The sequence below is a fragment of the Lepisosteus platostomus genome, chromosome 15, assembly GCF_059453375.1.
Source record: "Lepisosteus platostomus isolate fLepPlt1 chromosome 15, fLepPlt1.hap1, whole genome shotgun sequence".
NCBI lineage: Eukaryota > Metazoa > Chordata > Actinopteri > Semionotiformes > Lepisosteidae > Lepisosteus > Lepisosteus platostomus.
The window spans coordinates 3,746,289-3,773,832 of NC_142625.1; the positions used below are offsets into that span (position 1 = coordinate 3,746,289).

Here is a 27,544-nt window from a genome sequence, read left to right on the forward strand (position 1 = left end):
CCCGCTCCCAAATATACTTCTTGCTAATGTTCAGTCACTGGACAATAAACTGGATGAACTGAGAGCAAGGCTTGCCTTCCAAAGGTACATCAAGAACTGCAACGTGATGGCATTCACTGAAACCTGGCATGACCCATCTGTTCCGGACTCTGCTATCCTGCCGAGAGGATTTTATATTCACCGTCAGGACAGAACAACGGATTCGGGTAAGAGCAAAGGCAGCGGGGTATGCTTCATGGTAAACAATTCCTGGTGTACAGACATGGAGATTATTTCAACATCTTGCTCTACACATCTTGAACATTTGACAATAAAATGTCGCCCTTTCTATCTCCCGAGGGAGTTCACATCGGTAGTTCTCACAGTGGTGTATATTCCGCCGCAGGCATATTACACAAAGGCACTGGATGAACTACACTCTCACCTTAACAGACACGAGAATACACATCCTGAGGGGGCATTCATCATAGCGGGTGATTTCAACGGTGCGAACTTGAAAAAAACAATGCCTAATCTACATCAACACATCGACTGCCCGACACGCAGAACAAACATGTTGGACAATGTTTACACTCCCTTCTGGGATGGGTACAAAGCCCTCCCCCGACCTCCTTTCGGCAAATCCGATCACGCCTTCATTCTGCTACTTCCCGTTTAAAAGCAGAAGCTTAAACAGGAGAGGCCAGCGTTAAGAACCATTAAACGTTGGTCGGATGAATCAGATTTTATACTAAATCACTGTTTTGCTACCACTGACTGGCAGATCTTCCGCGAAGCTGCCAAAAATAATATCAATCCGTATACGGACTATGTTACTGGCTACATCAGTAAATGTATTGAAGACGTGGTTCCCAGGATTACTGTTCGCACATATCCAAATCAGAAACTGTGGATAAATGGTGAGATACGCGCCAAACTGAAAGCTAGGACAGCTGCTTCCAATTCTGGTGATATAAGTAAAAACAAAAAATCCAGATATGACCTCAGGAAAGCTACCAAAATAGCTAAATACAACTACAGAGTTAAATTAGAGTCATATTACCACGGCTGCAACGCACGGACCATGTGGAGTAGTATACGCACCATTACAGACTACAAAACACAACCCAGCTACATCGCACAACAGTATGCCTCTCTTCCTGATGAGCTCAATTCATTCTATGCTCGGTTTGAGGTCAGCAACGCAGATCCAGCCAGGAAGATTCCAGAAATCCAAGAAGGAAACCCACTGATCATATCCAGATCGGATGTGTGTACATTTTTTAAAAAGACCAATCCACGCAAGGCTCCTGGCCCTGATGCCATTCCTGGCAGCGTTCTGAAGGCATGTGCCAACCAGCTGGCAGATGTCTTCTCAGACATATTCAATCTCTCCCTAGCTCAGTCTATAGTTCCTTCCTGCTTTAAGAAAACCACCATTGTCCCTGTTCCTAAAAAAATCCAGAGTCAGCTGCCTAAATGACTACCGCCCTGTTCCACTCATCAGTTATCATGAAGTGCTTCGAGCGGTTGGTCAAAGCATACATCACCTCCTCACTGACTGACACCCTAGACCCACTGCAATTTGCATACCGCCAGAAGAGGTCAACAGAAGATGCTATTGCCACTGCCCTCCATACTGCCCTCTCACACCTGGATAAGAAAGTTACAGATGTGAGAATGCTGTTTGTTGATTACAGCTTAGCATTCAATACCATAGTGCCCTCAAAGCTCATCATCAAGCTCCAGGACCTGGGACTGAACACCTCCCTCTGTAATTGGATCCTGGACTTCTAGACGGAACGTCCGCAGGTGGTGAAGGTGGGCACCAACATATCTCTACTCTACCCTGACTCTAAACACTGGAGCCCCCCAAGGCTGCGTGCTTAGTCCTGTCCTCTACTCCTTATTTACCCATGACTGTGTTACTAGGCATAACTCAAACTCCATCATCAAGTTTGCGGACGATACAACAGTCATTGGCCTGATCACAGATGGTGAGGAGTCTGCATACAGGGAGGAGGTTGAAACTGTGGCAGTATGGTGAAACGAGAACAACCTCTCTGTGAATATCAGTATGACTAAGGAGATGATTGTGGACTATAGGAAACATCAGGGTGGAGAGGGTCAGCAGCTTTAAGTTCCTGGGAGTTAACATCTCAGAGGATTTAACCTGGACCCACCACACCGACACCGTGGTCAAGACAGCACGGCAGCGCCTGTTCTTTCTCCGCAGGCTAAAGAAGTTCGGCATGCCATCACATATCCAGGCCAACTTCTACAGGTGCACTATTGAGAGCATCCTGACTGGTTGCATCACTGCCTGGTATGGGAGCTGGTCCGCACGGGATCGCAAAGTATTGCAGAGGGTGGTGAAGTCAGCACAGCTAAATCACCAGCTGTGAGCTACCAAGCATACAGGAAATCTACTCAGCTAGATGTCTGAAGAAGGCCACGTCCATTCTCAAGGACCCCAGTCATCCCAGTCACAAACTGTTTTCCCTCCTACCGTCCGGTAAACGGTACCAAAGCATTCGGTCCAAGTCCAACAGACTATGGAACAGCTTCTACCTCTATTTTTGTGATTTTTGTGATTCTGGTAATTTTTGTGAGCTCGTAGAAAAAGACATTTCATTGCCTGCAACTACTGCTGCATGCCATATTGTTGTGCATTTGATAAATAAACTTTGATTTGATTTGATCTCGGTTAACGCTGCTTCAGCTTAATGCTTGACTTCGAGTTGTGCAAAGGGATTGTTTCATTGTCTCATTCAGACTCTGAGAAACTGACCTTATGCGATAAACACGGGCAGTGTAGGGGAGCGCGTTTTTCACGGGGGACCTACTCGATCACCCCTGCTGTCTTGCAAAAGCCACTGTAACGAGTGATACTTTCCTGGATGTAATTCAGTGCCTTGTTAAGCTGAAGCAGATCGTGTAGCTAGAGTGAGAGGAGTGGAAAATGGTTTGAATCCTCTGTGAGGGCGCTGAGTGGGAGAACCAAAGAGAAAAAAAAAGTCCTCCTCTTTCTGCTGCCTTTTCTGCAGCTTTATTAGGAATTGACTTTCCTTTGTAACGTTTTCCCTATAAATTTGTAAGTTATAAGTTTCAGGGGGTAAAATAAGTTCTTTTTTTCTTTTTTTTTCTGTTCCTTAAACTTGTTTTAAGTGTGTTCACCAAAGTCCTGTTGCCTTGAAAGTTGTGTTCTGAGGTATTTGGAACTGTCCAAAATGCCCAGCTGACTCTGCTAGTCCACAACCATACTGTGAGACAGGCTGAATTGAATGTATAAGAACCTGATGTACTGTAAGAGAGGTGTAGCGGCGAGGCTTATTAAAGTACAGGAATTAAAGTTTTCTGTTCCCTTGCCAGTCCCTCTCTCCTTCATCTCAGTGGTGCTGATACAGAGAGGCCATTCCATTTGGTTCACATTGAGGTGTTTCGCTATCTTATAGAGTGTCCTGATAAGGAGCAACTCCCAATGCTGATATTCTCCAGCAACTTTAATAAATGGTCATCTGGCGCCTCAAAGTCTGGGAGATTCCAAGGGAAGGTGTTATTCAAAGTTGGTTTACAACCCTAAGGTCAGAGTGCATGGTTTACTCATCATCAGCCAATCAGGAACTGGTAGGGCAGGTTAACCGCACGTGGATCTCTGATGCCCATGAAACTTTCAACCAATGAGCAACCTGCATGTCCTCCAGGTAAAAATAGGCAACACAGAGTGCCTGTAGAACAATTTCGATGGGCAGAACAGTTCCCAAGGGCACAGGACATTCTTGCAGCGCCCCTGCTGGACATTCAGCCTCAGGGCTCCTCCTGAACATCCAGTGTGTCCAAGTGCAGGACTTTCCTTTGTTCCAAGAGTCGAGGACGAAGGTTGCCAACGTGTAATCAAAGGATCCACCTGAGGTTAGCCAGCACCAAGCCTCGTGAACCCAATCTGAAGCTAAGGATTCAGGACTAGCGCTTCATCAGGAACTAACTGGTCCTCTTCCTGACCTGCTGGGACCCGCAGTCACTTTTCTCATGTGCACAAACTTTGCTAGTTTCATCCAACACTAACTAGCCAGTCATCAGAGAGCATCAGCAGCGCATCGCCGCAGGAACCTCCACCACGTTGCAAGCCGCACCAAGCACTGCCTGGAACCAAGCCAGAGAGCGCTGATTGGACAGCAGCAAGCCTGCCACTGTTCTTTGTGCCTTCAGGAGATCTGAATCCACAGATAGATGAGTATTCAACATTACTGCTCGAGAATTCAATTGTTATCTCAACCAGTTAATATCAATTTAATTCCTATGAGTGATGTACTTGTTTTGAGTATCCAGTGTAGAAAATGTGACCAAGTTAATTTACGAAACAGTTTAAATGAATGATATACTGAACGTATGTCCCTCTTGGTATTTGTTACTCTTCATGACTGAATGAATATACCTGTTGTATTCTGCTAACCCTCACGATAAGATCTGTTATGTTTATACGCACATTTTATGTATTTATAAATGTATTTTCGTGTATTAGTACCAGTGTGTGTGCATTGTTTGAGTTATCCCTCAAGGTTGGATTCTAATACCATCAAAAGAATCATTTTGTGACTTACTGCTACAATTAATAATTGTCCCAGTTAAGCACAACCCCTACCTTTACTAGTGCCTCGTCAGAGGATGCTACAGCAGTTATTTTTTGTTGTGCTTCTTTCTTGCTGCAGTGACGCAGCAGAGATAAGATTGCTCTCTGTGAAACCAAACCCTAGATGTCAGTCAGTTTGCAGGCACATGAGTCATTTTAATTTGGAGGGGGGTGGCTGTTGGTTTGGTTGACTAGTGAGTGTGCCATGTTTTTATTATGATAAGTCAAGCATTTTAAAAGAATATTGTGTTGCATGTAAACAGAAAAACGGCGAGAGATGGAAAGGAAAATTAATGCTGTGTGCTGAGTTGTCAATAGGTATGGCAAACCGCTGTCAATTTTTGTGTAACTTCTAAGCCGGGTTCCCCTCCGCGTTCCAGCCCCACGAGACCCCTGCCCTCCTGCCCAGGAGGAGCTCTGCCTCTCCTCCCGGGTCGTGCGGGGTCCCCGAGCTGCTCTCCCCCACCTTCCCGGAACACGAGGTCTTCCCCGTCTTCAGTGACCTGGGCCCGGACCTGGGCCTGCACTTCCTGCCCTCCGCCGACGCCATCGGCGCCTTCCGCGTGGCAGGCTGCAGCTCCGCGTAGTTCGACGACGGGTTCCCGCGCCAGCCCCCATTTGCCAGCCTGGCCCCAGGCTCGAGGCCACCTCCCTGTCCGACCACAAGGGGGGCTGGGGCAGCTTGGCCAGGAGCCTCAGTGGCTGGGACACCCCGGTCTTCGAGAGCTTCGGCCGCAGGCTGCCCATATTCAGCCAGCTGTCGATCCCGGGCGAGCCCCCAGTAATGTTACGACCCCAAGTGTCTAGGGGTGAAGGGGTGTAACATTTAGGATAATTCTTTTGGAAGCAGGTGGGTTCTGGTGAGGGATTAGGAAGCGTGATAACAAAAGTGGGTGCAAAAGCGATTATTTTAAATTGAATAAGCGACTGGTAAAACACGATAACACATGGGGTGAGGAACTAGAGTGGTGCCAAAGAAAATAACAAACAAAATGGAGCTGGCTAGGAAGGTGAGGGAAAGCTAACCTGACTACAAAAGAAAACCAGAAACACACGGTCTTCGGCGTCTTCAACACCCTAGTTAACCTCCACTGACTACCCAAAACCATACAAAACAAATGGCACTCACCCGTACTAAACTAGCGTACTAATACAAAATCAACTAAGTGTGTAGAATGTACCCAACAACCTAAACTAACCTTATACACAACAGTTCACACAAAAACAAGTGAACTAGGAATACAGATAATGGAAAACAAGAGTAATCAACAGGAACAGGGTACAAAAGAACACAAAGGTTGAACATATAACACATTAGGGCAAGGTAATGGCAAAACAAGGATAAACACACAAACAAAAGTACGAGGAGACGAACAGAAACCAACAAAACAAAGCCGAAGCTATCCAAAAATACACACACATAAAACAAAACAACAAACCAACAAAGCCGAAGCAAAAGCGAAATGAAGCGATAACCAAAGGGAAATGAAGCAAAGCAAAACCAAACAGGACCGAAGTCAAACGAAAGGCTCTTCCTTCAGAAAACCTCCATGTTATCTAGTGAATAAGATGCACTCTGATTGGCTGAGAAGCTAATTGATCATGATGTCATACGGAACAGTGGTGTAATGGTGGGCCAATGGGGGTGGGAGAACAATCAAAGGTCAGCAGTGTGGAACATAAAAATAACACACACAGAACAAACACTGGGACGTAACAGAGACAATCTGAACCCCTAACCCTAATCACCCAAACACTTAGCTAGGGTTAACTTTAGAATAATTAGAAAACTTTTTAGAGAAAAAGTAATTGCAAGAGAAATTCAAGAGGTGAAACTGCAGCTTGCAGCTTTGGCTGAGGAGAGGGCAAGGAGAGTGATGTTTCATAGTAAGGTAAGAGATCTGGAAGAAGGGGTAAAGTGCACAAAGTTCTAGTTGGAAGAGAACAGATGAATGGGCTACGAAGTGAGGATGGCAATCTTAAGGTCTCAACTAAGGCCATGGTAGCTACGGCAGAGAGTTTTAATGGAGATTTATTTGGACTGAAGAAGACTTCTGTATTATTGCAAGATAGGATTGTGAGGGGAATGCAAGAGACAGGGAAAGAGTGGTCAGGCTTGTCTGCAGACTTGACCCTGGAAGAATTAACAGCAAGTCTACACACCCGCAAGTCGGGGAAGACACCGGGTGTGGATGGACTTCCCTTTGAGTTTTACAAGAGGTTTTGGGATATTTTGGGGACTGATTTGTGGATAAGTTGTATGCCAAGTGTTTGACACTACGCTTGAAAAAAGCACTGGGAAGCGTCATTCACCCAGATCAATCCTGTGCAGTGGTGGGGAGGCGTATCACGGACAACTTAGTACTGCTTCGTGACACCATCTGTTACACGAGAGACAAAGGCATTCGGCTGAGTTTACTAAATTTAGACTTTGAGAAAGCTTATGACTGGGTCTCGCATGCGTACTTGTTTAAAGTGCTCCAAAAGATGGCAATTCCACAGGGGTTCATAGAGAGGGTGGGACTGCTGTATAGGGATGTCAATAGCAGAATAATTGTTAATGGGTTTTTAATAGAAACCCAGCAGTGAGAATCAGCTGCGGTGTCCCACTAGCTGTATTGAGCCACTAGCATTGAGGAGGGAAGTAGGAATAAAGGGAGTGGTCATTCCAGGCAGTGGGGGCCTAGAGGTTAAGACAGTACTAAATATGGATGATGTGTCAATTTAATGTTCTGACTACAAGAGCATAGATCTAGCTCTGCGAGTCACTGAAGATTATTGCGCAGCATCAGGTGCAAAACTAAACAGAGACAAGTCGGAACCTATGCTTTTTAATGGTTGGTGTGAAGAGGTGCAAGGAGATCTGGGAGTTCGAGTTCGTATGGATAGTGTTAAAGTACTGGGAACCGTGTTTGACAGGCAGGGGACCAGGGACAGGAATTGGGTGGGAATAGTTAAAACTGTGCGGAAAAAAATTGGGTTAAAAATTGCGATCTCTGACTTTGCAGGGCAGTGGTCCTACCCTTGATTTTGTATGTTGGTTTAGTGTTCTTCCGATCAAGATCAGTACTAGCAGTACTTAACAGGCTTCTGTTTCGTTTTTTGGGGGGTTCAAAATGGGAGAGGGTCCGGAGAGAGGTGCTTACAAGAAGAGTGGATGCAGGGGGGGTAGGGATGCCAGATATATTTTTATTCCTGATGTGTAATTATGTGGCTAACCATTTTCGAATTGCCACTATGGGACAAGGGAAAACTTATTTTTTAAGTGGGTTTTTATTTGGGTCATATTTGAGGAGGTTGGGTCTTTCTATTCCTTTAACAGTACCTGTCTCATTTGAGCTGCCTTATGCTTACTATAGGATTTTTCTGTTTTTAAGGCAAAGGGCATTTGAATCAGAGGAACTGGCCGTCCTATTGACTTCAAGGGCATTAAAAGGTATTGTACAGGGCAGGGCCCCAGTATGCCATGTCCACGGCCTCATAGATGAGGACTGCAAAGCTGTTTGGGGATGTATTGCCTGCTCTGGGTTGCTGAACAGGCACCATGACATGGCCTGGCTGATCGCTCAAGGATCTTTAGCCACAAGAGAAGTAATGTTCTCGAGAGGAATGGGGAAAACAGCTTGTTGTCCCATGGATGGATGTGACCGGCCGGAAACAATCCACCATGCGCTGTGGGACTGTGGAGCAGCACAGGAGATATGGAGGAGAACGGCCAGCTGGATGGCTTGTTTCCTAGGAGACACTGGGCTGTCGACCCAGACCGTGCTGTACGGCCAGGGCCTGGGAGCGCTTCCAAGAAAAAAGGAGAGCAGAGCCTGGAAGGCGATCTGCTGTGTTCGAGTGGTGATATGGTGAAGGCGCAACATCAAAAAAAGGAAAGGAGTGATGCCTTCCTCTTTGTCTGTACTGTAAACCGCAGCACAGTATCTTCGGGACTATCTGCTACTTCAACAGAGAACCTCCAGTGCAGAGGAAGTGAGATCCTTTTGGAAGGTGAACTCTTGGCTGGGACAAGACTGGCTTAGCCAGTGCTGGTCCGCAATACCATAGGCTCACCAGCTCAGACTAATGCTTATTGTTTAAGGCATACTCTGCCCTGTACAAGACTAAAGAATGCCGTGGAAGAGCTGTATCTGTCTTTATGGCCTGTAAAATGTAAACCTTGATTGGTTTCCTGTTACCTATCATTTCTAAGTTTTATTGCTGAGTCTATGTGTTGTATCAGAATTTTGCAAAAGTGATTGGATTGCATATGTCTATTTTGTGATTGGAATGTCTATATTTTTTGTACTGCCTTGAAGATTTTGTATCAATATTTCTTAATAAAAAAAGGAAGGATATTTAGGAAAAATAATATTTCAATGTTATCTTCACATTTTTCTTGCCTATATGGCTCTACAGATACAGCCATTAAAAATGCACGTTACAGACCTGTACCGTATGCAACTATGCACCATATACTGTATACTGAGCCATATACTATAGACAGATGGAGTATTATTGGGATGACAGACTCACTGTTCCTCAGGCTATGACAGGAGATCACATACTGGGCTGCCAGTTCAATTGAGTTCCCTCCTCCCTCTCCCAGTTGTATTGGGACCTGTTGTGATTCTGGCAGGTGTGAGAACTCTGGGACTAGATTTCTGAAGTTACAGAAGAATGTTTCTCTAATCCCAGAGTATCTGTCACAGTGCAGTAGGAAGTGCACCTCTGTCTCTATTTCTCCCCGCTGGCAGTGGGAGCACAGCCTGTCCTCTCTGGGCAGCCAGGTCTGCCTGTGTCACTCAGTTTCTATGGCCAGGCTGTGGTCAGTGAGCCTGTACTTCGTCAGGGTCTGTTTCTTTTTGCTGTTTCTTATCTTGGTCAAATGTTCGGCTAGTGCGTATTGTCTGTTTAGGGTTCTGTAGCATTCCAGTTTATGTTGTGTTTATGTGTGTGTGTCCCAGTGTGTGAGATATTGCTGTTTGATCTGTGCTGTGTTGTGCTTGCAGTGCTGGTGCAGTGCTGGTGCTCTAGCAGTGCTGTCCTGAGACTGGCTAGTGTCAGTGTGGCTCAGGTCAGTGAGCCTCAGGACCAGCTGGCTTAGGGGGTTCTGTTTTGGGCTCAGCTCTTGGCTCAGCATCGCTGTTTTTTAGGTGTAGCCAATACTTTAATACTCTCTTCCGTATGTTTATCAATAATGGGTACTGGTCTAATTTGGCCCTGCACCCATTGTTAGGTGTTTTTCTCTGCACATGCAGGATGTTTCTACAGATCTCCATGAGCAGAGTTTCTGTGGGGTGTTTGTCCCATTGAGTGTAATCCTGGTACTCCTGGTCTGTGAGGGCAATGGGTTGGATTACAATTTGAAATATTTGGAGCCAGATTCTTGTTGGTGGGTTGATGTTCTCCTTATTGCGTAGAATGCCCCGAGTGCCTTCTCTCTCAGTGCCTTCACTGCCAGGTCAAAACTTCCAGATGAGCTGATGGTGAGACCGAGATATGTGTAGCTGGATGTGTGCTCCAATGTGTTGTTGTTGAGTGTGAATTTGTACCTGTTTCCCTGAGGTCTGGCTTTCTTCTTCTTTCTTTCTTTCTTTCTGGTCTTGTCCAGATTGACTGTCAGTGCCCAGGTCTGACGGTACTACTCTGCAGTGCCAGGTTCTGCTGCAGTCCCTGTTCTGTGGGCGACAGCAGAACCAGGTCATCTGCGTAGACCAGGAACTTGATTTCTGTGTCGTGTAGTGTGTAGTGTGCTCTCTCTCTCTCCACAAAGTCTTTAATTTTGTTAGACATTTTAGAAAACTTTCATCTATACATACACCACAAAACTGTTCTCGATTGTATTTCTGAATGCTACGTTACACTTAGTTCATTGTTTGAAATACATCTAATTAAGAAAGTTAGGTGTTAACAAACTATTAGTAATCAATAATATTCAATTTAACACTATAATTGTTGCACTTTTCCCCGCATCTTGTAAAAATATATTTTTACATTGTAAGCACTGTTAGACGGGTTGGCATACTGCTGGGTATGGAATGCCAGGGGAGCACGGAGGGTTTTCAGCTCCTGACCCGGGAAAGAGAAGGCGCTGTTCACTCAAGACATGGAGGTGGGCGAGAGCACGTCCTCGTAGAGGTTAGCGGAGCAGGAGGACGAGATGGAAGAAGGCGGGGGGGTGCAGGACATGGGGCTCTCCAGCAAAGGGTCCGTGGTGACTGGAAGAAGCCTGAGAAGCTCAGGCTGTGGTGCAGCTTTGGTCTGTCCCTCTGACTGTAAGCGGCGTGCTGCTGCATGATGTCCCTTTGATGGAACCCGCACAACTCCCTGGGGGGCTTGGGGTCGCTCTGCAGGTTACTGTTGCGTTACTGGGCGCCGGCCTCCTCTCGTGGGCGTTGTGTATGAAATGACAGCGAGGGCCATAGGGGCAGAAGCCAATGGTGTGAAATGTGCAGCAGGGCTCGGTTTTGTACTTTGGATGACGGGACAAACTCCTCAGTTCGTGATATCCATGGCCGAACTCCCACTTCTCCCCGTACTTGCACGCCCCATTCTCCTCAAAGGGTCCCTGTAAGCTCGGTCTCTGAACTTGTTTTCTTTGTTCATAATGGCAGTAGTAGTGGTGCTGCTGCTGCTGCTTGATGTGCTGTCCTTGAGGTTGCTGTATGGAGTTACCGGATACTTGTTACTGTTGGCCAGCGAGTCCAAGTTGCCGGTCGAGTTCTGCCGGTAGAAACCCGGCGTGTAGCTGGAGCAGTTTGCGGTGCTGGATGTTTCGCTCTCCTTTACCCTGCCTACTTTAGTCAGTTTGTTAAATGCCCTACTAGAGATAACAAGACTTTGGACTTGCTGTATGCTAATGTCAAGAATGCCTACAGCTCCACATCACTCCCCCCCCCTTGGCAGATCTGACCACAACCTTGTTCACCTGCTATCTCTGTACAAGCCTCTTGTACTACAGCAACCAGTAACCACCAGGACAGTGAAGGGATGGTCAGCTGAGGCTAATGATGCACTGATGGACTGATTTAAAACAACGGACTGGGAGATACTCTGTGAGCCTTATGGAGATGACATTGATGGTCTTACCCACTGCATCACTGACTACATAAACTTCTGTGTTGTCAGTGCAGTGCCCACCAGGAAAGTGCGCTGCTTCTCCAATAATAAACCCTGGGTCACCAGTGATCTGAAGGCCATCCTAAATAGGAAAAAGAGGGCTTTCCGGGCAGGTGACAAGGAGGAGCAGAAGTGAGTGCAGAAAGAGCTGAAGGTGAGAGTTAGGGAGAGCAAGGTGGCTTATGGGAGGAAATGGAGGACAGGCTGAGGGAGAGCAATGTGAGAGAAGTGTGGAATGGCATGAGGAAGATCTCCGGATCCAAGCTGTCTGGCGGCCAACAGAGTGAGGGAGGCCTGGAGAGGGCCAATGAGATGAATCTTTTCTTCAACAGATTCGATACAGGGTCCACTGTCCATTCACCTCACAGGCCTTCACCCCAGACACCCTCTTCATGTCCTCAGTCACCCCATCATGTGATCCCTCCTACTCCATCTTCCCCTGCCCTCCTCAGCCTATCCATCACAGCTGACCAGGTCAGAAGGGAGTTGAAGAGACTCCATGCAAGGAAGGCAGCGGGTCCTGACGGTGTCAGCTCCAGGGTGTTAAAGATGTGTGCGGACCAATTGGGTTCAGTGCTGCAGTACATCTTCAACCTCAGCCTGAGATTAGAAAAGGTTCCAATGCTCTGGAAGACATCTTGCCTGGTGCCAGTACCCAGAAAGTCTTGAATGACTACAGACCAGTGGCACTTACATCACACCCAATGAAAACTCTGGAAAGGCTTGTACAGGACCACCTCAGAACCCTGGTGAGTACAGCACTGGACCCCCTGCAGTTCGCCTACCAGTCACACCTGGGAGTAAAGGATGCAGTTATCTATCTGCTACACAGAGCTAACTCTCACCTGGAGAAGACGCGGAGCATTGTGAGAGTTATGTTCTTTGGCTTCTCCAGTGCCTTTAACACCATCCATCCACCTTTACTGAGAGATAAACTAAGGGCGGCGCAGGTGGACACTCCCCTGGTGTCCTGGATTATAGACTATCTGACCTGCAGGCCACAGTATGTACGGCTACAGAGCTGTGTGTCTGAACAGATTGTTAGCAGTACTGGGGCTCCACAGGGGACTGTCCTTGCTCCATTCCTGTTCACCTTTTACACCTCTGACTTCAGGTACAACTCTGAGACATGTCATCTGCAGAAGTTTTCGGATGACTCTGGAATTGTGGGGAGTATCAGAGAGGGGAGGTAGGAGGAATATAGGAGCTTGATTACCAATTTTGTGGAGTGGTGTCATCTTAACCATCTCCATCTTAACACCAGCAAGACCAAAGAAATGATCTTTGACTTTCGAAGGAATAAGTCTCCGCTGAACCCTGTGTCCATCCAGGGTGAGGACATAGAGGGCGTACATTCCTACAAGTACTTAGGGGTACACCTGGATGATAAGCTGGAGTGGTCTGGTAACACTGATGCCCTGTACAAGAAAGGTCAGAGCCAACTCTATTTTCTTAGGAGACTCAGGTCCTTTGGTGTGTGTGGAACACTGCTACACATTTTTTATGAATCATTGGTGGCAGCGGCCATCTTCTATGCTGTGGTGTGCTGGGGCAGCAGCATCATGACAAAAGATGCAAATAGGCTCAATAAACTTATCAAGAAGGCTGGCACTGTGTTGGGGATGAGCCTTGACCCCATGGAGGTGGTGGCTGAGAGGAGAATGCTGACCAAGCTCACAGCCATCATGAACAACACCTCTCATCCACTTCATGGGACTATCGGGCAGCAGAGCACTTTTAGCAACAGACTGCTCCAGCTACAGTGTTCAAAGGAATGTTTCCGCAGGTCCTTCCTCCTGGTGGCTGTCAGGGTGTATAACACTGCCCTAGGGTAGGACTGCTACCCTTTCATTTGCTCGTCTATGGACAGCATGTTTATTCCATTGTACTTTTTGGACAATCAGTCTGTATAAACCTATGCACATTTTGCACATATTTTATTGATTTTACAGTGACTATGATCAGCACATTTTGCACACACCTATGTATTTATTTATTTTTATTTATTTTGTTTGTCTTTTGTTTTATAACTATTCTGATATCTGTTTTGCTTGTCTTGGGCTGGACTGCTGTAACACATCAATTTCCCTACGGGATTAATAAAGTATTATCTATCTAACTGTTTATAAAAATAAAATGTATTAACTAAGGAATAGGAAGGCACAGTTGTTAGTATGCTTTTTTTCACAAATCCAACAGTAGTACCAGATGTCTCAGTGGCTTTCAAAATTAAACTATGCACGCAAACCTCTGAACTAGAAAGATAAAATATCCATCCATTTCTATTGGTGGCGAAATGGTTAGTATTGCTATCTTGCAGCACTGGGGCCCTAAGTTCAATTCCTGCCATCCTGTGAGTGTGAAGTTTGCATGTTCTCTCTGGGTCCCGTAGTTTTTCTCCTTATGTGTGATGATTCTCTCTCGCACTCCAAAACAAACTGGTATGTTAATTGGATTATGGGAAAACTGGCCTGGTGTGTGTCTGTTTGTCTCTCCTGTGATGGACAGGTGCTATGTCCAGGGTGAAGGATTGGGCAAACATAGCTGATGCTGATCCACAGAGATGTTTATATTTAGAGGCGATGTGTTTGTAAAAATGAAAATGATGAGCTATCAGCGGTGCAAGTTCAAAGATGGCCGTGGGCTGACCTCTGTGCGAGCGTGAGTCCGACATCGATAATAAGAGTGTGCAGAGGGCTTGGATGGAGATATAAAAACCAACACATGCCCCATGATAAAGGTAAAAAATAAAGAGAAAAGACTCAAACAAGCTCTCCAATGGATTAAACAGGGAGAGGCATTTCATGATGTACTTTTCACTGATGAAACAACAGTGGCTCTGGAACATTTTCAACCATGTCGTTTTACAAAAAGGGGAGATATGTGAACAAGCCAAAGCCAAAATATCCAGTGAAGGTTCACGTCGGGGGGGGGGGGGTTGTATCTAGAAGAGGCATGGGAACACTTATTTTCATAGGAATTATGGTTCGTGAATTCTTCGAGGACGTTGTGGTCAAAAAGCATGCTGGCCCATATATATATAGTTCTTGGAGGAAGAACTAACAGAACAAAATTGCAACAATTTTATTAACAGGCTGTTTCATGTTCTTCCTAAGATTGTTGAGCCGGGGGAGCATTCGGGAATGTGAAAAACTCCATAGGCAGCCCATCAATACCCGGCACTTTACCTGACTATTCCTGTCAGAGCTGCTCTCAGCTCCTCTAAATGAAAAGGTTTCTCAAGTCTCTTTTGTGCTCCTCTGGGATCTCTGTGTAATGTTTTCCAGAAAACTCCCTCAGTTCTTTATCTACTTTACTTTTTTGCTAGAAAAAAGGTCCTGGTAGAAAACAGTTGCTGCTTCCAACATTCCCTTCTCCGTGACCACAACACCGTCCTTATTCTGAACTCCCCTCCATCATCCTTCTCCTTTGTTTTTGCTTTATTTGACTGAAAAAAAGAAGGTGGAGCAAGTTCCCTTCTGCTGCAAGAAATCTAAGCAAATATTAAACATTCCTTGCCCCCCCCCAATAAAAGGACCTCAATTTTGCTTTTAATGCTGGGAATACTGTATATTCATATCAATATGAAGGCCTTCATTACATTGGAAATACAACGTATTCAGTTCGTCCAGCAAAATTCTTCACTTCCTTTCACTCTTAATTCTCCTTTTCATCTTTGCCCACCATTCTTTGACAGTAATGTGCTGCCTCCTCTTAGCCCACCAGCTATTCTGACTTTGAGGTCTATGTAGTTGGTCTCCTTCAAAATCTCAGGGTTCACCTTCCAATAACCTTCCATATTTTCTCCCAAGTGGATGCACATTGACCTCTACCTTGTCACGATCGGAGAACCACACCAGCAGAACAGAGGCTCCTCCTGCCTTCACCTCTTTGGATACAAACACAATCCAGACGCTTTGCAGCACCCTTTGAATTTCTCCAAGTAGCACCGACCTTCTCACCCACGGCTCTAAAAGCACAGTCAACTAAAAAAAAATAATAATGCCACAAATGAAATGCTAAGTTGCCTTGTTCCTGCATCATCCTTGTCCATTAAATCCACATGAATGTCTCCCTTTGTAAATTACCAACTTATTAGTAATACAAACCAAGTATAAATCTTTTTAGAAGTCTGCTCTCGCAACAGCCGGAGCATACACGATCACTTATCTGAAAATCCGTTTCCATAGCAAACATCTGTGCTAAACACCCTTCCAGGGCCTCTACCTGGCACCATTTATCAGGTCAAAATTCCCAAATAAAATCCCCACTCCAGATGAGCAAGCCCCTCCTATGCTCCATCTTGATCCTCCCTTTCATGTAAAAACCTCATCTCCCGCAAAAAATAAACAAAAATCAAAACTCCTCAGGTAGTTAAACTGCTGTTCTTTACTTTCAATGTTAAAATCACCTCTTATTGACTACTTTTTCATTTCTCATCATTATATGCAGATCATCCAATATAGACATCTCTTACCTCCATCTTTCTTTACCCACTCACAAACAAACCTAAAACCTTTCTTCCATTCTTCTTATACTCCATTATATTTCCTCAATATAATGAGGAAATTTTCACACTCCCTCAAAAACCTTCAGGTACCTACATCTTTTTTTTTACTCTGCTGCAGAAACGTGCATTGCATTGTGCACACAAGACAGCCTCACCTGGCTGTGATCTGCCAATGCGCCTGCTGCTTACAACTGCAAAACCTTTTGCCCTCTGCAAACAGTCTTTATACACACATTTCATTTCCTCTGCACAGGCAGATACCAAGTGACCTATTGTGGAACATTTACTGGACGCCTCTGCAGTGCAAGATGTCCCTGCACAAGTAGCTGCCCCAGGTAATACAAAAAGCCCCTGTTGGAGCCTATGATATAGTTCCTTGTACATCAACTAAAAGATATATTTTTCCAACACATTCGGGTTGAACAGATGTACTGTCAGAGGCCTAACCTCTCTTGCAAATAAAGGCTCAACGAAAAAAAAGAGGTTTATGCTTTTTTGCTATGATATTGTTGAACACTGAGCAGCAGACACCAAAGCAAGGTCAAAGATCTTTTTACCTGGAAAATCCTGAAGACAGTAGACATCCTCCTGCTCCAAACCAAGTGTCCTGAAATGCACTTCATCCAAAAAGATACTTATTTTACTAAACCCATTATACACAGCTGATTTTCATCCAGTACTTGCTTTCTTTTTTTTTTTTAGATTATAAACAACAATTATTTACCCTTTACAATTGCTTGCGGTAGGAATGGGTCTTTTCACATACCCCAACTTCCTCTCCATAAGACACACCCATAATCTTATGGCTGGTGTCAGAGCACAGGGTCAGCCATTATACAGCAACCCTAGAGCAGTTAAAGGCATTGCTCAGGGACCCAAAGGAATAAAATTTCTCTGCTTGCTCACAAGCAAAAATAACTACAACAAACAGATATAAAACATATCTCTTTAGTTTGCCACTGGAATGAGGTGCATGCATCTGCTAGTGGACTGCAGTATAGGCTGTTACCTCTGGAGCCCTGCAAAGGCACACCTGGTGGCTTCCCTACAGCAGGTGGCCACCTGGCCTCCACTCCTGCTGTTATCTGCTGCCAGCCTGATGCACTGGTGGTGGCCCTGATCTGTCAATGGCCTGACAATGACCACAGCTATGGGGGCGGTTAACTCATTAGCATAGCCCCGCCCACAAGCAGCAGCAACACCTACTGTACATACCAACCTGAAAACAAAAATGGACCGACACCTACTGACCTGAAGGAGAAGGGAAGACACAGGAGAAGGAAGAAAACTCTGACAGAGCTGGTCTAACAGCGTCAAATTGATGTCATTCATTTTGTTTTCAACCAGAAGGGAAGGTAGGAGCTTAGGCCAATGTTTGAATTTTTGCTACTGCCTGAAAACAATGAATTGCACTTCATCCTCTCTAGCAGTTTCTGGAGGCTTTCTATAGTAATTGAAATAGCTATTAGAGCTTTTTATTATTTTTCAATAACTTTTACTTAATTTCCAGGTATGTGAGCAATACCATTCCAGGTCCTGTCTTTACAAAAAATGTTGAATTTTATATTTGTTCTATTTTTCTCAATTTTGTATCCAGGCTGGGAGACACACGGGGCTCTACAAGCATTTTCATCTTTTTTCAGGACACAGTGTGAAAAATTGATCTTTGAAGAAGAAAAATCTGTTTCCTCTTGTTTTGTCTTTTTTTCTGGATATTTCTGTCTGGTGAGTGGACACAGTAAGACGTTAGAAACTTGGTTTACATGTATTGCCCAAGGGGTTAGCTTCAATTTAAGCCCTATACTAGATCTCTACTATCCAGCTATATTACAAAATGTTTGATGGAATTCATTCCAGTTGGAAATTGCCTGTGTGACACTTACAGGTTCTCAATCAAGAACCAAGAATTCACAAAGGGAGCTGCATAGGCTTCAAAAGATCAACTAAAGAGGGAAGATAAACGCTTTCAAATAATAGAGCCCCAATTCAATTGCAGACTAAGCATGTCCCCACACTCCCTTCCTCCATTACAATTGTAATATACACAAAGCACTGAAAGCTTTACAGTATACGTCTGCGAAACACCTGACCATAGAGATAGTAATTCTGGCTTTATGAACTCGTTTACACTTGGGATTAGCTTTATTCAAGATGTTCACAAATTGCAGTGGTTTAAATGTCAGTGGTTTGAAGGTTCCGTGTCATTTGTTGGTGGAGTTATTGACGTGAAGCATCCCGTCTCAAAAATAGACAACTAACCGACACTTCTGCCTATGTCCTTCTCCAACAGGACTCTTCCACTGACTACCAAAAGGAAGTGGTATACTTCATCTCCTTTATTAAGAGTAAGGAACTCCCCCAGGAGGCAAACCAGCTCATCATTGAACATCCCCAGGAATCTCAATTTTACCTCCTCCCCAAAATCCACAAACCGGACACCCCATCATATCAGCATGCAATGGTCTGACTAAATACATCTCCGACTTTCTCGACAGCCTTATGAGACCACTGGTTGAAGATCTTCCCTCATACAATCAATTTCATATAAAAGGGCAGATATGAATAAGCCAAAGCCAAAATATCCACTGAAGGTTCACGTTTGGGGGACTATTTCTAGAAGAGGCCTGGGACCACTGACCACTGCCCCATACATCAGGGAGCACTTTGGATCAAGGCACCGTTTCTTTCAGAACAACAAACTAAAACATACAGCAGCAAAGGCAAGGCTTATAGCAGAGGGAGTGAACTGGGTGAAAACTCCAGCTGAATCCCCAGATCTAAATCCAGTAGAGATGGTATGGCATTCCCCCAAAAGATTATATTCGGAAAACGTCTAAACCCACCACAAAGCAAGAACCGATCAATGCGATTTACAAGTTCTGGGAGGAAGAACTGACAGAACAAAATTGCAACAATTTTATTAACAGGCTGTTTCTTGTTCTTCCTAAAATTGTTAAGCGGGGGGGGGGGGGGGCATTCAGGAATGTGAGTTATGTGAGTCAGATTGTGAATAAAGCATTTTATTAAAAATGTGTTTGCGATTTAAATCAAGATGGGGGTAAAAGGGACACTCTATTATATTGAAGCACATTCACCTTGCGCTGCAGCTGAAGAGCGCCAGGCTAGGGGCAGGACAGGAGTAGTGGTCAGGGCGGGGACTAAGATAACCGCTGACCCATTGCAAAAAACAGGAAAGTTTGGTGAGATCGCCCGGATTTCCACCCTATCCGTGTGTAGCTACCTGAATAGACCCCAGTGTGTTGCTGTCTCTCTTGCTCTCACTCTGTCTCTCAATTCAATTCAAGGTGCTGTATTAGCATGACAGATGGGTACAATCAGTGTACCACCACCTGAACTACTAATGTCTGTTTTACTTTTATTTATTTTTTTGTTTCATGTTAATTTTATTATTTTTATTTGCTTTGGCAACTCTGATTTTACCCATCGGCCATGCTAATAAAGCACCTTGTACTGTAAATGTCTGTAATAGAACACGTAAAAGGTTTATTCCATGCTAAAAAGAGAAGAAAGAAAACACAAAGGCCGTGGAGCCTTCTTCAGGTGTATCTATCACTACATTGTAGGGGGGTGATTTTAACATAGATCTGTAAGTCAAACACAAATTGAAAACCCTTTGAAAAAACTCTATCAGTGCTGTCCTGAGGCTGGCTAGTGTCAGTGTGGCTCAGGTCAGTGAGCCTCAGGACCAGCTGGCTCAGGGGGCTCTGTTTTGGGCTCAGCCTGCCTGCTAGTCCGGGCGGAGGCCCTTCTCTCTGATCTTCTGTCAACGACCGACAACGACTGCAGCCGTGGGGAGCACTAGCATCCTTAGCTTAGGCCCCTCCCACCAGCAGCAGCTGTGCTGAGCGAGCTGCAAGCGAAAGAGGACCTTCAGCACCTGCGGGCAAAGGGAAGGGGCAGCTCTCTCTCGGGAGGGACACAAACACCACATGAAACCACACCTGCCTTCCTAAAAAAAATATTATATATCTTTCTGGAGGGAAAACACACGGGCGATCAAAAGGGGCCTGTCTGCCCGCTGACAAAGTGCAAGCAATCATGTACAACACATACACCCACACTCCTGCCTCCCTAAAAAATTTTTATATACTGTATGTCACTGTTCCCCTCTACTTCAGAAAACGGCTCAGGGGTTGGGCACATATTCCGAAATATACTGCAAGAGGGGCATGCTCCTAAAAAGCTACAAACGGATGAGGGTAAAGAATTTCTTAACAGGACCTTCCAAAATTTTCTCAAACGTGACAATATTGAACATTTCGTTATGGCCAGCGATGTGAAGGCTAGCATGGTCGAGAGGTTTAACAGAACTATTAAAACAAAAAAAGGTACCTGACACACAAAAACACCTTTCGATATATCGACGTCCTATCAGATCTTTTTTACTCTTATAACCATAGTTACCACACAACTATTAAACGAACCCCAGCTTGTGTTATGTCCGACAACTCCCTTGAGGTGTGGAGAACGGTCTATGACGAACACTTCAAAGTCAAAGTTTTCATTTAATGTGGGTGATCACGTGCGGGTGTCCAAAATAAAGGGAGTGTTTGAGAAGGGATATGAACAGACCTTCACAGATGAAAGTATCATTGTCAAAGAGCGGGCCTCGGCTCTGAGACTCTATTACAAACTGCAGGACTACGCAGGCGACGACATTAAGGGCCCCTTCTATGCAGAAGAGCTACAGAAGATAAACCCTGATGTTGAGAACGTCTACCGCATCCAAACGATTTTAGCAGCCAGGGGTCGTGGTAAAAGCTTTTGGTAAAGTGGCGCGGCTGGAGCGATAAATTCAATAGTTGGGTAAAGGCTTCCGAGGTCCGAGACATATAGAGGTGGTGAAAAATGAACCCCAATGGTTTCTTTGTTACGCTGGCCAGTAATTCATCCTCAAAGATGTTTCCAAAGAACACCAGCGCGTGCTTCACAGAGCATCTGGCAAAGGCGATTGAACTGGACAGGAGCTGGGAAGTGGGCCTGGTCGAGCTACACTATCCGCATACGCTTAACATGTTTGATGAAGACAGAGTTTTTCTGTTCGTCAGCGATGAGCTCAAGACTATATTGACATGTACCTTACCGAGAGGGTACTACAGCAACATCGAGCAGCTCTTGCATGAAATGAAACAGGATGCGGAAAAATCCAAGTTAACGGCTGTAAGTCTTAAATACAACCCCATTAGCCGGTTGGTAAAGATTCTTAGTGATAACCGGTTTGTTATACATATGCATAACCGTCTGGCGAGGATGTTGGGTTTCAAATTGGGTGTCGGAAGTGTAAAATCACCGCACCCCGTCGATATGACTTGCGGATTTAACACCATGTATATATACACCAATATCATAGAACACCAGTTAATAGGCGACGTCTATGCACCGCTTTTGTGTTGTGTGCCCTTCAGAGGCGTGGATGGTGAATTCGTCACAGTATTGTACGATAAACCCCATTATGTGCCGGGGAGCGTCGATCATTTTAACAACATCACTATTGAAATAAAGACGGATCAAAACAAGCACGTGTCATTTGCATTTGGTAAGGTCAACGTCAAGCTGCATTTCAGACCTGTGAAAGCGACAAACATCTAAAAGGATGACGGTCATCAAGAGCTACGGGGATCCTTCTTTGTATACACACTACTACAAACAACAGGCTGGCTATGGATTAACAGGATTTTCTGGGCTACCAGTTCAGTACGCCGTGGGTATAGGGGGTATTTTCAGAGCACTATTTAGAAAAGCCGTGCCTTTTCTGAAACAAGGGTTTGAAATAGCTAAGCCGCACATGGCATTGGCGGCTAAAAACATCGCCAAAGACGTGGTCAGCAACATTACAAGCGCGGTCATGTCTAAGGTGGCTGCACATCAGCAGGAAGGTTCGGGTCCAGCATACATCCGCAGAGGTGTCAAGAGAAAAAGACAGACGTCATCATCGCACCGTCGGGGGCCTCCGAAACCTGATAAAAGAACGGCTAGGAGAAGACAGTCATCTCATAAAAGCTTCAGGTCGACCAAGAAGAGGGCCATAACACACCGCAATCAACGAGATATGAAACGAGACATATTTTAAATATGGCTTTTGTTCACGGTGGGTCTGCAGAATGCGCAAAGTCGGAGCTGGACATTTTTCAATTAGCGCCTACTCAAACAAGCATCGAGGAAAGCTTTTACATAGACGTTCCAACCCTCACGGCCCTAACAGAAAATGCACCTCTGGAGTTCTACATCGCAGGCAACGGAGAAGATTATTTCGATTTAAACAACACGCTGCTCTATTTGACCTGTAAAATAACGGAAGCAGACAGTCGGGACATTGATGCGGCAGCCTGTGTGAGCCGAAAACTGGAGCTCCTGGGTCACATTTCTGCTTAATGAACAACGTCCGAGAACACAAACTGAGGGTACTCTCTGCATCTTTGTTTGTGAAAAGAGTCAGAGTCTCACCTGGGGTCAGACTGGGACACGCTGAAGCACTCCTGACGGCCAACGCTAAATACCCCATAGACCGCGTACAGATGAAAGTCTTCAGTCTGCCTGCAGGGAGCTGTGTGTGTAACCAAGAAAACCTTTTCTCGGGCAGTTACCCAAAGTGGTAATTTTGGGGTTTGTGGACAATGCAGCATTCAGCGACAGCTTTACACAAAACCCCTTCAATTTTAAACACTACAACGTTAACTTTCTGGCTCTCTACGCTGACGGTGAACAAATCCCCACTAAACCACTTCAACCAGACTTCCAGAATGGACATTGCGTCCATGAATATTTTAATCTGGTGGAAACATCCGGGAAGCGTCTGAAAGACAAACCACTTCTGGTGGACCACGAGGAGTACGCACACGGTTACACATTGTTTGCTTTCAATCTCAGCCCCGACGACGAGTGCACAGGGCATTATTCACTTATCAAAACGGGTAATCTGAGAGCTGAAATACGCTTCGCGCTCCCGCTACCCACTACAGTTAACATGGTTGTGTACGTGCTGTTCGACAACGTGATAGAGCTTGATATGAGACGTCAAGTCATTTATGACTACAGCTAAAAAGCACAGGAGGCCACACAACCTGCACATAAAGATTAACACCAAACAGCCGGAAGACATTCTAACCCGAGACCGCTACACCAGAGACTAGGCGTGTTCCCCAGTGATGCCCTACCGAGCGAGAGACTGGCGCGGCGCCCACTGAGTTTAATAGCTAATACTCACCCACACGACCGCCCCGGTGAACACTGGCTGGCTATTTACTTACCTGATGACACGGGAGCAAAATGTTTTCGATTCCTACGGATTTTCACCTGAAGCCTTTACTTTCCCAAGAACATTATTGATTTCTTAAACAGAAATGCTAATTCCATATTTTACAACAACAGACAATTGCAAGAGTCTTTTGCAGTGACCTGCGGACTACAGTACATTGAGTCTTTTTTCTATACCATAGATGTAAAGGCTTATCTTTTAGAAACATTTTAGAACTTTATTCTACGAATGCAATCCAGAATGACCGCATGGTTAAAATGTTTCGAACCATTTCATTGTCTGTGTGGTTATAATTTAAAAAAGAACACAAAATATGAATTAAAATCAATAAAATATTTTATTATACATTTGTGGTTATATCAGGTTATATTGCTCAAGCTTTTTTAATACATGTTACATCCAAGCCATTTTATTACAAACATTTTTAACTATATTGCGCACGCTTTTTAATATACATTTCACATAATTTAACACAAACACACATACCCACAGATGAGAGCAAAAATGTTACAAAGACAACCATGTGGCTCTAGGTATTATCATCTCCTTTCTATGGTTATCTTAGAGACCCGGTCGGGCGTCGACATCTCTACCGGTCGTTTTAAAGTTTTGACAGACGCTGCACACCCCAGCGGGGCAGCCTTGAGTTTTTCAAGTGGCTCTCGGTTACCAGCGTTGGTTAGCAAGGTGCCCGGCACGTTGATTTCGGCCATAGCCTCCATGAACACATCCCAACCTTTTGGTTTCTTACCGACCACAACTGCTTGCTGTTTTGTGGTGTACGTATTTGGTAAAAGCTTTTTCTGTCTCATTATTTTCACACCCAGACTCCATCAAATCATCAACTATAATCAAATTTACTCTATCCAGTGGCAGTAGCTGATCGTCGGAAAACGACGTTGGTAGTCCTTCTATAAACTGAATGTATGGAAATTTCACAAGCAACTCAGTGTATAGAGGTTGCCAGCAGCTGTAACACCAGACTATGTTTTCGGTTTTACGAGTCATAACGGTATCACCGTTCTCCAAGAGCTGTTTTATAAAATAACTTTTACCGCAATTCGAGGGTCTGGACAAAATGCACGAAAAAGAGTGTTTTAACCTGACATCCATCGTGTTAATATCCGTAGGGCAACGATGTCAAATTTTCTTGCAGCACCCGCTTGTCGTACACCACCTTCTGGGTTTTCTTTAAGGTCCGGGTCTCAATGCGCCAATCCTTTTTAACACGCACGATCATCGGCTGTTGAATAGAAATGTGTTTAAATTCCCGGCACTCTGCTTAAGGGTTAACGCCATAGTCAAAAACCAAGTCCCACAGACTCTCAAAGTTACCTTTTTCACAATTGTTCACATTGAGCGTAATACCTTTCATCTTTAAACAGGCTTTCCCAAGAGACAGCTTGTACCCGTACGACTTGGGTCCTGTTGATACAAACTTGGTGATTTGTTGTCCAGCATCGATTTCGCTGGTCAGCTCACCCAAATAGTCACCCAGTTCCGGATTCCACTCACCCTCCCGGCTCACAAAGATAATGGAATCTGTGTCGTGGTACAGACAGCGGCCTTGCAAAGCAGTTAGCAGGTTGTATAACTCCAAGCGGGCATAGGCTGTTGTAAAGCTAGCAATAAAAATGTTAGTGTTTGAATGGCCTGTATAGTGGTGTTTAGGGTGTTTCCACATAACACAGGCTGTGTTTTCATCAATAAACTCGTAGGCTGACACCTCATGATATGGCGTAAATAAGTACCTGAACAATTCATCTGGGTTTCTCACAATGGTGGTCTGTGGTAAATTGTCTCTTTGCCCATACTTGCCCCACAAACTGTTCAAGGCAATTATTGAAAGCTGTCTTTTGGCCGGATTCTTTTTAATGTTGCCGGGGTCCAGCCGGACACCCTCTTTTTCATAATATTCGCTGATATATCTTTGTTGTTTCGCGACATCTCTACACCACTCTGGAAACCCCGAAGCTTCCTGTTTCCCTTTCAGATGCAGTTTGATGTAGTCGGAAAAAAGATTGTGTGAGGCCTTTTCGAAATGCCAAATTTAGTAAATTTTACTCACTCTATACCCCAGATCTAAGGCCATCTGTAATTCAGGGGGGCAACAGACACCAGTCAAGGCGCGATCTTCATCACTGTGCTCGCAGGGAGTGGTCTGTTTTGTTTCAGCACACGTACGACACAGTGTGAAAAACATTTTTTTGTCAATTTTGGTTGGAAGAACTGGAAAGTACAAACGTCTGAGTGGGTAAACTTTCACCTTCGCTAAACCGAAATACCGTTTTAAATCTCCAAAGTTGTTAGAAATTATTCGGGGATGCCCCAGTGGGTATTTTTTAGTTCTGTTCACAAACGGATACAGACTGGTGAAATCATAGTAACGGATTTTTTCACCGGGCTGCGCTGTGTAATGCAAACAAATAGCATTTGTTCTCCCCCCAAAAAGCGAATCGCACGGTTGCAGAGGCTCTGGTAACTGCGCTGCTGTTAGAAATTTACCCAAGTGTCCATTTTCAACAAGCATGTCTCTGAACTTGTGCTACCACAAAACACGCACGTTAAAACCATTTTGAGAAAATTAATTTTCACCATCGTCTTTCTGTACAACCAACCTAAAGTAGTGTTTGTCAGCGGATTAAAATCATTTTCACAATAACAAACACTACAACCGTGAAAAAACAACCGTTGAACTCAAAGGCTGTCTGCACTCCGTCAATTACAGCATAACCATCCAGAAAATATGGTCCAACCTTGAACTCCCCGGGTGTGGTTAATGCGTGTTGGATTTAAACGTGCTCTGTGTGTTCGATTTACATAAGCCACTGAATCGTTTTTGCTGGAGGTGGTAATTGTCATGGGGTAGCAGCGCTATCGTCTCTTCCTGTAAAAACACAAGTCTGAACATGGCCATGCAGACACTAGCGATGGTCACAAACTGAAAGGGGTCGATGCACACAACACAGGCGGCCCCTGACTCAGTCACGGGTGTCTGTCTGGTCGTAGTCATGACCTCGTCCCAGAACCTGACACAGCCTTCTCTTGAAATTGCCACATCCATCCGGCAGTAGCGTTTCAACTCTCTCTGTCAGTTAAACACACTTCCCTTGCATTCTTCATACCAAACCAAAAACTCAGCTTTCTCACTCGGCAGCATGTAGTTAACACCGTAAAGTTCTGGCGGCAGCATCGGCCTGACATAATTTTGGTTTTCTGAAGTGTTCATCAAGTGTGGAAAATGACCCTTACCCCTGAGGAACCCCATGGCTGATGGCAGTTTGTTTAATTTCATAGGGAGAAAGTTTAGAGAATCGATAAATCTGATGTTCAGAGCTTTTACGGTCATACTCATTATCTTACCACCCTGATTAATTAGTTCAACGTCCATCTTTTCATCTAACAACTGTCTGATCACTAGATAATTGTCATATCCCTTGCCATTGTGCGATATGAAAGTATGGTTTTTGAAACGTCTATCGATAAATTTACACACAGAATCCTTTAGACAAGTTTCACCATCAAATTTCCAGCTTCGTTTATTGTTAATATGAAGGGCGTGGACGTAATTTGGTATGTGTGTCCCCGTTTCTTGCATGCATTCAAAGTCGAAAAAAATGTACTTGTTTGAAATTTTGGTGGTATGTAGCACAAATGTGTGTCAGGGGTGTCGATCACGTTGTTACAACGCGAGCACAGTTTCTCTTTACATTTGTGACTTGCGAGGCTATAAACCCCACATTTCTCACAAAAGGCCCTGCGCTCACACTTACTAACACCCGTCGCCGCATTCTGAAAGTGTCTTGCCAAACACTGAGAGCTACGACAAAAGACCTTACAGGCCGGGCAATTCTGAATTTCTGCATCAATTTCGCAACACTAGGGATCTAAACAGGTTTTACAAGTTTTAACACTTACAAGCGTGTGCGTTCTTGTGGCTATACGCCGCATGGCAGTTAGTGCAAAAACACGCCACCCCCACAAAAGCTTTAATATTTAAAACCCCGTAAAAATGCTCTTCATGCAGTAGAACAAAAAGTAA

General features: G+C 44.8%; 1 long non-coding RNA gene and 1 pseudogene across 14 annotated transcripts in view; both read right to left on the bottom strand.

Annotated features, from left to right (window-relative positions):
- Window positions 1-27,544, bottom strand: part of LOC148647685 (uncharacterized) — a 663,201-nt gene that overhangs the window by 456,101 nt on the left and 179,556 nt on the right. The window lies entirely within an intron of this gene.
- LOC148647698 (mRNA decay activator protein ZFP36L2-like) lies at window positions 4,962-12,110 on the bottom strand (annotated as a pseudogene).